The sequence below is a fragment of the Rhinoderma darwinii genome, chromosome 2 (assembly GCF_050947455.1).
Source record: "Rhinoderma darwinii isolate aRhiDar2 chromosome 2, aRhiDar2.hap1, whole genome shotgun sequence".
Classification (NCBI taxonomy): Eukaryota; Metazoa; Chordata; class Amphibia; order Anura; family Rhinodermatidae; genus Rhinoderma; species Rhinoderma darwinii.
The window spans coordinates 282602319-282615957 of record NC_134688.1 but is presented as its reverse complement, the minus strand read 5'-3'; positions in this window follow the sequence as shown (position 1 = coordinate 282615957).

Here is a 13639-nt window from a genome sequence, read left to right as displayed (position 1 = left end):
GTTAACATTAAGGATGTCCACAAATTCGCTGAACTCCTCTTTAGTTCCAGACCACAAAATCATGATGTCATCAATAAATCTTAGCCAGAGGATGATCATAGATGTCCATCGATCCATCTCCTCCCCAAATACAATCATTTTCTCCCACCAGCCCAGATATAAGTTGGCGTAGGATGGTGCACAGGGGGTCCCCATCGCTACCCCCCTTAGTTGGTGGAAGAATTTGCCATCAAACAGGAAGAAGTTTTGCTCAAGAACAAAACGAAGGAGGCTGACCATGAACTCGTTATGGGCCTGAAAATGTGTTCCCCTTTCCTTCAAAAAGTCTTCTACAGCTCTGCATCCCGTGGCATGGGGAATCGAGCTGTATAAGGCCTCCACATCCAGTGAAGCCAGATGTACACCAGGATCACATTTGATGCCCTCCAAGCGTCTAAGTACATCCATGGTGTCACGGACGTACGATGGGAGGGCCACTACAAATGGACTCAAGATCCGATCAATATAGAGACTAGCATTCTGAGTCAGGTTATCAACCCCAGAGACAATGGGGCGACCCTTGAGAGGAGATGTGCCCTTATGTACCTTGGGCAGGCTGTAAAAGGTGGCATATTGTGGATGATCAGTAAGGATAAAGCGTTGTTCATTAATGCTCACCAGATTAAGCGATCGGCCTTGATTTACCAATCTCTTTAATTGGTTTGCAAAAGTTGGCATAGGATCACTTAATAGAATTCTATAGCATGCTGTGTCACTCAGAATGCGGTGGCACATATCGCTATACTGATTGCGATCCATCACCACAATATTACCACCTTTGTCTGATGGTTTAATGACAATACTGTCATCCTGCTCAAGGGCCTGTAAGCCTGCCATCTCATCTCTGGAGGTATTAAATTTGATAGTCTTAGAAGAATCCAGTTTCCTGAGCTGGTCCACCACTACCTCCAGAAATACATCCATTGAGGTATTATCATTGATAGGAGCATTTCTGGTGGAGGGCTGCCTCAACTCTGTGAAAGGACCATCACCCACATTTCTCTGACCTTCCTCCAATAATTGATTAAGTATTCTGAAATGTGGCATATCCTCCTCAGAAATCCCCAGTTCAAGGCATTCACGCCTATCGTGGGTTTTGAAAAATTTCTTCCATTTCAATTTGCGCACGAATAGATTCAGATCCTTGACCCACGTAAAAAGGTCGAATCTATTCGTGGGCACAAATGATAAACCTTTCTTCAGAATGCTAGTCTCCTCGGTCGTTAGGGTACGTGATGAAAGGTTGATGATCTGCAAATCATCCTCATGATTCCCCGACACTACATCTCTCTCCTGTCTCTTAGTAGATATTCCGAAATGGGGTGGTTTCGTGATAAAAAACCATCCCTGTTAGGGCCCTTTCCTCTACCTCTGCCCCTTTGGAAATTACGTGATGGGTTCTTCCCAGTGTGTTGACTTCCCCTAGCTCTCCTACTGGGATTTCGTGCAGTATCGGAATCAGACAGATCTTGCTCTGAGGAGGACTGTTCGGTCTCAATCTCCAGCCCCCCCATATTTTTGACACTGTAGTCGAAGATTTTCCCGTCTTTAAAATCAGCGGTATCTCGGACATATTGGAAATGCTTTCTCTCCTTAATATGTCCGGTAAATTTTTCAATACCCTGTTGGAGTACTACCTCTTTTCTCTCATAATCTGAATTATTTGAGAATCTCCTGACTGATTCAATGCCATCTTTTAATTCCGCTGTACTGCGTGCCAACAATATTCTTTCCTCCTCTAGTAGGATCCCCATGAACCTGAGGGACGAGTCAATGGACTCCTTCTCCCATTTGCGGAGGAGATCAGGAGACCTGACTCGTGCAGCAGGAATGAGGGCAATACGTAGGCCCCTCGGTACGATCTTATTTCTGAGATAGGTCTCAAGTGTCTGAATCTCCCACCACGACCTAATGTGGTCCTTATAGATCCTGGTGAGATGACTAAAGGAGGCGCTGATACTTAATTGTTGAGTCTGTGACACCAGTTCATTTTCAGAAAACACCTCCTGTGCGTCACTCATCCATTTAGCAACATTTATCTCACCAGTGAGAAAGCCTGCCATCCCCACTGTGAATTATTCGATTGTAAAGTTTGACACTAAGCAACAATTGTTGCATTGATGTATGACAATATCCGTTCACTTGATTGATTAATAGTATCACTGCCTATATGAACGATTAAAATTCGATTTTTATTGTAGAAAATCTTACTAAAATTGGGCTAAGTAGCCAAAGGTACTAAGAAGGCGTAAGCACGGTACACCAGACAGATGGAGGAGCGATAGAAAGACTGTTGTTAGCACCATTTGCTGCCAAGCAACACTTCCCCCTATCTGTATTATGATATAACACCTGGTCAATCCGTGCCACTAACACGTGTCCCTACGCGTTTCCTCACCGCTGATATTCACGGTGATTCATCAGGGGTCACACTGATGCGATAACAACACATCTATATTTGATTAAGTGATATGGCCGGGAGACACCTATTGCGTGTCTCAGATCATTCACCCGGCTCGTGTACGACACTAGTCAGCTGGTCGAACACGAGCCGAGTGAGATGCCGGACATATGTAGTACTAACCCCTCCCTCCCTGGAGTGACGCGGCGGCCGGGCAGCCAATCCCCGCGAGGCTGGGCGGCCAGAGCAGGGCCGGCCCCCGGGCGCTCGCTGTCACTGCAGGGGGGAGGAACAGAGCGTCCCTAGTAACCAGGGATTACCAGGCGGCCGTAAACCCACTGGCCTGGGATGTTGCAGCTAGGAAGAGTACCCAGAGAAGAACACAGCGATCCTGAGCCCACACTGTGGCACATTCGATCACTGTGTGTGTCATCCTGCAATGGGAGACTCCGCAATCCCGGAGTGCAGTTGACAATGTGCACTCGATCGCCGTATTTGTGAACAGAGGGAAAGGGGGAATGTATAGCAATACATTGCACACTAAGGGACCGCTCCAAACTCCCTAAAAATGCAAGCCATACTATAGGGATTCAAGCGTTAGACTGGCAATGGGGCAATTGAAAATGGGCAGGGTGTGACATAAGATTCACTCCGGCCCCAGGTGACATATGACCAATTCAGAGGAAACAGTTAAACGATATCTGTTCATTGAGACCCGCCGGTTTCATGGTATGCATGCGGAAAATCCATTGGGCCTCTTTTTGCAGAATCCTTTTGTCCCAATTGCCCCCCCTGGCAGATGGCCTAATCTGTTCAATCCCCTGGAAATTGATGACGTGGGTATCACCGCCATGTTTTTCCCAAACATGTCGGGCCACTGAAGTGTCCACATTGCGGCGAATGTCGCCTATATGATCCCTTATTCGTCTCCTGAATTCTCTAATTGTCTTGCCAATATACTGCAGTCCGCATACACATGAGATCAGGTACACGATGCCCCTAGTTTTGCAGTTGATGAAGGATCTATTTTCATATGTCCGACCAGTCGTGTGGCTATTGAAATTCTTGCTACAATAAATCGATTCGCAAGCTCTGCAGGACCCACATCTAAATGTGCCCTTAATGTTATGTGTAAGCCATGTGGTAGGGCGAATGGACAACATATGACTATGAACTATACGATCCCTGATATTCCTACCCCTCCTATAGGTAACTGATGGTCTGTTGCCTACAAGGTCCCCTACATCTGGATCTGTCCTGAGGATCCCCCAGTAGGTCTGTAGGATCCTGATAACTTCCTGATTTGATGAATCGTACGTGCCTATAATGCGCATTTGGTCATCGGTCGTACGTATTTTGGGGTTTAGGAGTTCGCTCCTATTGCAATGAAAAGCATTGCGATAGGCCGATCCCAGGACATCATGGGGATAGCCCCTCCGGCGAAATCTATTCTATTCAATTCTATTCTATTCAATTGCCCCATTGCCAGTCTAACGCTTGAATCCCTATAGTATGGCTTGCATTTTTAGGGAGTTTGGAGCGGTCCCTTAGTGTGCAATGTATTGCTATACATTCCCCCTTTCCCTCTGTTCACAAATACGGCGATCGAGTGCACATTGTCAACTGCACTCCGGGATTGCGGAGTCTCCCATTGCAGGATGACACACACAGTGATCGAATGTGCCACAGTGTGGGCTCAGGATCGCTGTGTTCTTCTCTGGGTACTCTTCCTAGCTGCAACATCCCAGGCCAGTGGGTTTACGGCCGCCTGGTAATCCCTGGTTACTAGGGACGCTCTGTTCCTCCCCCCTGCAGTGACAGCGAGCGCCCGGGGGCCGGCCCTGCTCTGGCCGCCCAGCCTCGCGGGGATTGGCTGCCCGGCCGCCGCGTCACTCCAGGGAGGGAGGGGTTAGTACTACATATGTCCGGCATCTCACTCGGCTCGTGTTCGACCAGCTGACTAGTGTCGTACACGAGCCGGGTGAATGATCTGAGACACGCAATAGGTGTCTCCCGGCCATATCACATAATCAAATATAGATGTGTTGTTATCGCATCAGTGTGACCCCTGATGAATCACCGTGAATATCAGCGGTGAGGAAACGCGTAGGGACACGTGTTAGTGGCACGGATTGACCAGGTGTTATATCATAATACAGATAGGGGGAAGTGTTGCTTGGCAGCAAATGGTGCTAACAACAGTCTTTCTATCGCTCCTCCATCTGTCTGGTGTACCGTGCTTACGCCTTCTTAGTACCTTTGGCTACTTAGCCCAATTTTAGTAAGATTTTCTACAATAAAAATCGAATTTTAATCGTTCATATAGGCAGTGATACTATTAATCAATCAAGTGAACGGATATTGTCATACATCAATGCAACAATTGTTGCTTAGTGTCAAACTTTACAATCGAATAATTCACAGTGGGGATGGCAGGCTTTCTCACTGGTGAGATAAATGTTGCTAAATGGATGAGTGACGCACAGGAGGTGTTTTCTGAAAATGAACTGGTGTCACAGACTCAACAATTAAGTATCAGCGCCTCCTTTAGTCATCTCACCAGGATCTATAAGGACCACATTAGGTCGTGGTGGGAGATTCAGACACTTGAGACCTATCTCAGAAATAAGATCGTACCGAGGGGCCTACGTATTGCCCTCATTCCTGCTGCACGAGTCAGGTCTCCTGATCTCCTCCGCAAATGGGAGAAGGAGTCCATTGACTCGTCCCTCAGGTTCATGGGGATCCTACTAGAGGAGGAAAGAATATTGTTGGCACGCAGTACAGCGGAATTAAAAGATGGCATTGAATCAGTCAGGAGATTCTCAAATAATTCAGATTATGAGAGAAAAGAGGTAGTACTCCAACAGGGTATTGAAAAATTTACCGGACATATTAAGGAGAGAAAGCATTTCCAATATGTCCGAGATACCGCTGATTTTAAAGACGGGAAAATCTTCGACTACAGTGTCAAAAATATGGGGGGGCTGGAGATTGAGACCGAACAGTCCTCCTCAGAGCAAGATCTGTCTGATTCCGATACTGCACGAAATCCCAGTAGGAGAGCTAGGGGAAGTCAACACACTGGGAAGAACCCATCACGTAATTTCCAAAGGGGCAGAGGTAGAGGAAAGGGCCCTAACAGGGATGGTTTTTTATCACGAAACCACCCCATTTCGGAATATCTACTAAGAGACAGGAGAGAGATGTAGTGTCGGGGAATCATGAGGATGATTTGCAGATCATCAACCTTTCATCACGTACCCTAACGACCGAGGAGACTAGCATTCTGAAGAAAGGTTTATCATTTGTGCCCACGAATAGATTCGACCTTTTTACGTGGGTCAAGGATCTGAATCTATTCGTGCGCAAATTGAAATGGAAGAAATTTTTCAAAACCCACGATAGGCGTGAATGCCTTGAACTGGGGATTTCTGAGGAGGATATGCCACATTTCAGAATACTTAATCAATTATTGGAGGAAGGTCAGAGAAATGTGGGTGATGGTCCTTTCACAGAGTTGAGGCAGCCCTCCACCAGAAATGCTCCTATCAATGATAATACCTCAATGGATGTATTTCTGGAGGTAGTGGTGGACCAGCTCAGAAAACTGGATTCTTCTAAGACTATCAAATTTAATACCTCCAGAGATGAGATGGCAGGCTTACAGGCCCTTGAGCAGGATGACAGTATTGTCATTAAACCATCAGACAAAGGTGGTAATATTGTGGTGATGGATCGCAATCAGTATAGCGATATGTGCCACCGCATTCTGAGTGACACAGCATGCTATAGAATTCTATTAAGTGATCCTATGCCAACTTTTGCAAACCAATTAAAGAGATTGGTAAATCAAGGCCGATCGCTTAATCTGGTGAGCATTAATGAACAACGCTTTATCCTTACTGATCATCCACAATATGCCACCTTTTACAGCCTGCCCAAGGTACATAAGGGCACATCTCCTCTCAAGGGTCGCCCCATTGTCTCTGGGGTTGATAACCTGACTCAGAATGCTAGTCTCTATATTGATCGGATCTTGAGTCCATTTGTAGTGGCCCTCCCATCGTACGTCCGTGACACCATGGATGTACTTAGACGCTTGGAGGGCATCAAATGTGATCCTGGTGTACATCTGGCTTCACTGGATGTGGAGGCCTTATACAGCTCGATTCCCCATGCCACGGGATGCAGAGCTGTAGAAGACTTTTTGAAGGAAAGGGGAACACATTTTCAGGCCCATAACGAGTTCGTGGTCAGCCTCCTTCGTTTTGTTCTTGAGCAAAACTTCTTCCTGTTTGATGGCAAATTCTTCCACCAACTAAGGGGGGTAGCGATGGGGACCCCCTGTGCACCATCCTACGCCAACTTATATCTGGGCTGGTGGGAGAAAATGATTGTATTTGGGGAGGAGATGGATCGATGGACATCTATGATCATCCTCTGGCTAAGATTTATTGATGACATCATGATTTTGTGGTCTGGAACTAAAGAGGAGTTCAGCGAATTTGTGGACATCCTTAATGTTAACGAAATGGGGCTCTTTTTTACATCTGTTATCCATGAGAGTAAAATGACCTTTTTGGATATCAATATATATAAAACCGAACAGGGGTATATACAAACCAACATCTTCAGGAAGGAGACAGCAACGAATAGTCTCCTTCGATGGGAGAGCTGGCATCCCGCACCTTTGAGAAAGGGCATACCCAAAGGTCAGTACCTAAGGGTACGTAGGAACTGTTCCACTTTGACTGACTTCAAACTAGCTGCCTCTGACCTACAGAATAGATTTCGCCGGAGGGGCTATCCCCATGATGTCCTGGGATCGGCCTATCGCAATGCTTTTCATTGCAATAGGAGCGAACTCCTAAACCCCAAAATACGTACGACCGATGACCAAATGCGCATTATAGGCACGTACGATTCATCAAATCAGGAAGTTATCAGGATCCTACAGACCTACTGGGGGATCCTCAGGACAGATCCAGATGTAGGGGACCTTGTAGGCAACAGACCATCAGTTACCTATAGGAGGGGTAGGAATATCAGGGATCGTATAGTTCATAGTCATATGTTGTCCATTCGCCCTACCACATGGCTTACACATAACATTAAGGGCACATTTAGATGTGGGTCCTGCAGAGCTTGCGAATCGATTTATTGTAGCAAGAATTTCAATAGCCACACGACTGGTCGGACATATGAAAATAGATCCTTCATCAACTGCAAAACTAGGGGCATCGTGTACCTGATCTCATGTGTATGCGGACTGCAGTATATTGGCAAGACAATTAGAGAATTCAGGAGACGAATAAGGGATCATATAGGCGACATTCGCCGCAATGTGGACACTTCAGTGGCCCGACATGTTTGGGAAAAACATGGCGGTGATACCCACGTCATCAAATTCCAGGGGATTGAACAGATTAGGCCATCTGCCAGGGGGGGCAATTGGGACAAAAGGATTCTGCAAAAAGAGGCCCAATGGATTTTCCGCATGCATACCATGAAACCGGCGGGTCTCAATGAACAGATATCGTTTAACTGTTTCCTCTGAATTGGTCATATGTCACCTGGGGCCGGAGTGAATCTTATGTCACACCCTGCCCATTTTCAATTGCCCCATTGCCAGTCTAACGCTTGAATCCCTATAGTATGGCTTGCATTTTTAGGGAGTTTGGAGCGGTCCCTTAGTGTGCAATGTATTGCTATACATTCCCCCTTTCCCTCTGTTCACAAATACGGCGATCGAGTGCACATTGTCAACTGCACTCCGGGATTGCGGAGTCTCCCATTGCAGGATGACACACACAGTGATCGAATGTGCCACAGTGTGGGCTCAGGATCGCTGTGTTCTTCTCTGGGTACTCTTCCTAGCTGCAACATCCCAGGCCAGTGGGTTTACGGCCGCCTGGTAATCCCTGGTTACTAGGGACGCTCTGTTCCTCCCCCCTGCAGTGACAGCGAGCGCCCGGGGGCCGGCCCTGCTCTGGCCGCCCAGCCTCGCGGGGATTGGCTGCCCGGCCGCCGCGTCACTCCAGGGAGGGAGGGGTTAGTACTACATATGTCCGGCATCTCACTCGGCTCGTGTTCGACCAGCTGACTAGTGTCGTACACGAGCCGGGTGAATGATCTGAGACACGCAATAGGTGTCTCCCGGCCATATCACATAATCAAATATAGATGTGTTGTTATCGCATCAGTGTGACCCCTGATGAATCACCGTGAATATCAGCGGTGAGGAAACGCGTAGGGACACGTGTTAGTGGCACGGATTGACCAGGTGTTATATCATAATACAGATAGGGGGAAGTGTTGCTTGGCAGCAAATGGTGCTAACAACAGTCTTTCTATCGCTCCTCCATCTGTCTGGTGTACCGTGCTTACGCCTTCTTAGTACCTTTGGCTACTTAGCCCAATTTTAGTAAGATTTTCTACAATAAAAATCGAATTTTAATCGTTCATATAGGCAGTGATACTATTAATCAATCAAGTGAACGGATATTGTCATACATCAATGCAACAATTGTTGCTTAGTGTCAAACTTTACAATCGAATAATTCACAGTGGGGATGGCAGGCTTTCTCACTGGTGAGATAAATGTTGCTAAATGGATGAGTGACGCACAGGAGGTGTTTTCTGAAAATGAACTGGTGTCACAGACTCAACAATTAAGTATCAGCGCCTCCTTTAGTCATCTCACCAGGATCTATAAGGACCACATTAGGTCGTGGTGGGAGATTCAGACACTTGAGACCTATCTCAGAAATAAGATCGTACCGAGGGGCCTACGTATTGCCCTCATTCCTGCTGCACGAGTCAGGTCTCCTGATCTCCTCCGCAAATGGGAGAAGGAGTCCATTGACTCGTCCCTCAGGTTCATGGGGATCCTACTAGAGGAGGAAAGAATATTGTTGGCACGCAGTACAGCGGAATTAAAAGATGGCATTGAATCAGTCAGGAGATTCTCAAATAATTCAGATTATGAGAGAAAAGAGGTAGTACTCCAACAGGGTATTGAAAAATTTACCGGACATATTAAGGAGAGAAAGCATTTCCAATATGTCCGAGATACCGCTGATTTTAAAGACGGGAAAATCTTCGACTACAGTGTCAAAAATATGGGGGGGCTGGAGATTGAGACCGAACAGTCCTCCTCAGAGCAAGATCTGTCTGATTCCGATACTGCACGAAATCCCAGTAGGAGAGCTAGGGGAAGTCAACACACTGGGAAGAACCCATCACGTAATTTCCAAAGGGGCAGAGGTAGAGCAAAGGGCCCTAACAGGGATGGTTTTTTATCACGAAACCACCCCATTTCGGAATATCTACTAAGAGACAGGAGAGAGATGTAGTGTCGGGGAATCATGAGGATGATTTGCAGATCATCAACCTTTCATCACGTACCCTAACGACCGAGGAGACTAGCATTCTGAAGAAAGGTTTATCATTTGTGCCCACGAATAGATTCGACCTTTTTACGTGGGTCAAGGATCTGAATCTATTCGTGCGCAAATTGAAATGGAAGAAATTTTTCAAAACCCACGATAGGCGTGAATGCCTTGAACTGGGGATTTCTGAGGAGGATATGCCACATTTCAGAATACTTAATCAATTATTGGAGGAAGGTCAGAGAAATGTGGGTGATGGTCCTTTCACAGAGTTGAGGCAGCCCTCCACCAGAAATGCTCCTATCAATGATAATACCTCAATGGATGTATTTCTGGAGGTAGTGGTGGACCAGCTCAGAAAACTGGATTCTTCTAAGACTATCAAATTTAATACCTCCAGAGATGAGATGGCAGGCTTACAGGCCCTTGAGCAGGATGACAGTATTGTCATTAAACCATCAGACAAAGGTGGTAATATTGTGGTGATGGATCGCAATCAGTATAGCGATATGTGCCACCGCATTCTGAGTGACACAGCATGCTATAGAATTCTATTAAGTGATCCTATGCCAACTTTTGCAAACCAATTAAAGAGATTGGTAAATCAAGGCCGATCGCTTAATCTGGTGAGCATTAATGAACAACGCTTTATCCTTACTGATCATCCACAATATGCCACCTTTTACAGCCTGCCCAAGGTACATAAGGGCACATCTCCTCTCAAGGGTCGCCCCATTGTCTCTGGGGTTGATAACCTGACTCAGAATGCTAGTCTCTATATTGATCGGATCTTGAGTCCATTTGTAGTGGCCCTCCCATCGTACGTCCGTGACACCATGGATGTACTTAGACGCTTGGAGGGCATCAAATGTGATCCTGGTGTACATCTGGCTTCACTGGATGTGGAGGCCTTATACAGCTCGATTCCCCATGCCACGGGATGCAGAGCTGTAGAAGACTTTTTGAAGGAAAGGGGAACACATTTTCAGGCCCATAACGAGTTCGTGGTCAGCCTCCTTCGTTTTGTTCTTGAGCAAAACTTCTTCCTGTTTGATGGCAAATTCTTCCACCAACTAAGGGGGGTAGCGATGGGGACCCCCTGTGCACCATCCTACGCCAACTTATATCTGGGCTGGTGGGAGAAAATGATTGTATTTGGGGAGGAGATGGATCGATGGACATCTATGATCATCCTCTGGCTAAGATTTATTGATGACATCATGATTTTGTGGTCTGGAACTAAAGAGGAGTTCAGCGAATTTGTGGACATCCTTAATGTTAACGAAATGGGGCTCTTTTTTACATCTGTTATCCATGAGAGTAAAATGACCTTTTTGGATATCAATATATATAAAACCGAACAGGGGTATATACAAACCAACATCTTCAGGAAGGAGACAGCAACGAATAGTCTCCTTCGATGGGAGAGCTGGCATCCCGCACCTTTGAGAAAGGGCATACCCAAAGGTCAGTACCTAAGGGTACGTAGGAACTGTTCCACTTTGACTGACTTCAAACTAGCTGCCTCTGACCTACAGAATAGATTTCGCCGGAGGGGCTATCCCCATGATGTCCTGGGATCGGCCTATCGCAATGCTTTTCATTGCAATAGGAGCGAACTCCTAAACCCCAAAATACGTACGACCGATGACCAAATGCGCATTATAGGCACGTACGATTCATCAAATCAGGAAGTTATCAGGATCCTACAGACCTACTGGGGGATCCTCAGGACAGATCCAGATGTAGGGGACCTTGTAGGCAACAGACCATCAGTTACCTATAGGAGGGGTAGGAATATCAGGGATCGTATAGTTCATAGTCATATGTTGTCCATTCGCCCTACCACATGGCTTACACATAACATTAAGGGCACATTTAGATGTGGGTCCTGCAGAGCTTGCGAATCGATTTATTGTAGCAAGAATTTCAATAGCCACACGACTGGTCGGACATATGAAAATAGATCCTTCATCAACTGCAAAACTAGGGGCATCGTGTACCTGATCTCATGTGTATGCGGACTGCAGTATATTGGCAAGACAATTAGAGAATTCAGGAGACGAATAAGGGATCATATAGGCGACATTCGCCGCAATGTGGACACTTCAGTGGCCCGACATGTTTGGGAAAAACATGGCGGTGATACCCACGTCATCAAATTCCAGGGGATTGAACAGATTAGGCCATCTGCCAGGGGGGGCAATTGGGACAAAAGGATTCTGCAAAAAGAGGCCCAATGGATTTTCCGCATGCATACCATGAAACCGGCGGGTCTCAATGAACAGATATCGTTTAACTGTTTCCTCTGAATTGGTCATATGTCACCTGGGGCCGGAGTGAATCTTATGTCACACCCTGCCCATTTTCAATTGCCCCATTGCCAGTCTAACGCTTGAATCCCTATAGTATGGCTTGCATTTTTAGGGAGTTTGGAGCGGTCCCTTAGTGTGCAATGTATTGCTATACATTCCCCCTTTCCCTCTGTTCACAAATACGGCGATCGAGTGCACATTGTCAACTGCACTCCGGGATTGCGGAGTCTCCCATTGTAGGATGACACACACAGTGATCGAATGTGCCACAGTGTGGGCTCAGGATCGCTGTGTTCTTCTCTGGGTACTCTTCCTAGCTGCAACATCCCAGGCCAGTGGGTTTACGGCCGCCTGGTAATCCCTGGTTACTAGGGACGCTCTGTTCCTCCCCCCTGCAGTGACAGCGAGCGCCCGGGGGCCGGCCCTGCTCTGGCCGCCCAGCCTCGCGGGGATTGGCTGCCCGGCCGCCGCGTCACTCCAGGGAGGGAGGGGTTAGTACTACATATGTCCGGCATCTCACTCGGCTCGTGTTCGACCAGCTGACTAGTGTCGTACACGAGCCGGGTGAATGATCTGAGACACGCAATAGGTGTCTCCCGGCCATATCACATAATCAAATATAGATGTGTTGTTATCGCATCAGTGTGACCCCTGATGAATCACCGTGAATATCAGCGGTGAGGAAACGCGTAGGGACACGTGTTAGTGGCACGGATTGACCAGGTGTTATATCATAATACAGATAGGGGGAAGTGTTGCTTGGCAGCAAATGGTGCTAACAACAGTCTTTCTATCGCTCCTCCATCTGTCTGGTGTACCGTGCTTACGCCTTCTTAGTACCTTTGGCTACTTAGCCCAATTTTAGTAAGATTTTCTACAATAAAAATCGAATTTTAATCGTTCATATAGGCAGTGATACTATTAATCAATCAAGTGAACGGATATTGTCATACATCAATGCAACAATTGTTGCTTAGTGTCAAACTTTACGATCAGTTGCTCTGCGGCGCCCCCTCCTTCCCTACCAGCTAGTTGCGCCCAGGGCACATGCCCCGCCTTCCCCCCCAGCTACGCCCCTGAGAGGGGGTGATGTCATGGGCATATCATTTGGAGTCATCAGCGTAGAGATGGTACTGGAAGCCATATCTGTTGATGGTTTGTCCAATAGGGGCTGTGTAAAGAGAAAAGAGAAGCAGACCTAGGACTGATCCCTGAGGAACACCGATAGCAAGGGGAAGAGGAGAAGAAGTAGAACCAGCAAATGACACACTGAACGAGCGGTCAGAGAGATAGGAAGAAAACCAAGAGAGAGCAGTGTCTTCAAGGCCAATAGAGTGGAGCATGTTAAGTAGGAGTTTGTGGTCTACAGTGTCAAAGGCTGCAGAGAGATCCAGGAGAATCAGTAGAGAATATTTGCCATTAGATTTAGCCGCCAAGAGATCGTTTGAGACTTTAGTAAGGGCAGTTTCTGTGTAGTGTAGAGTGCGGAA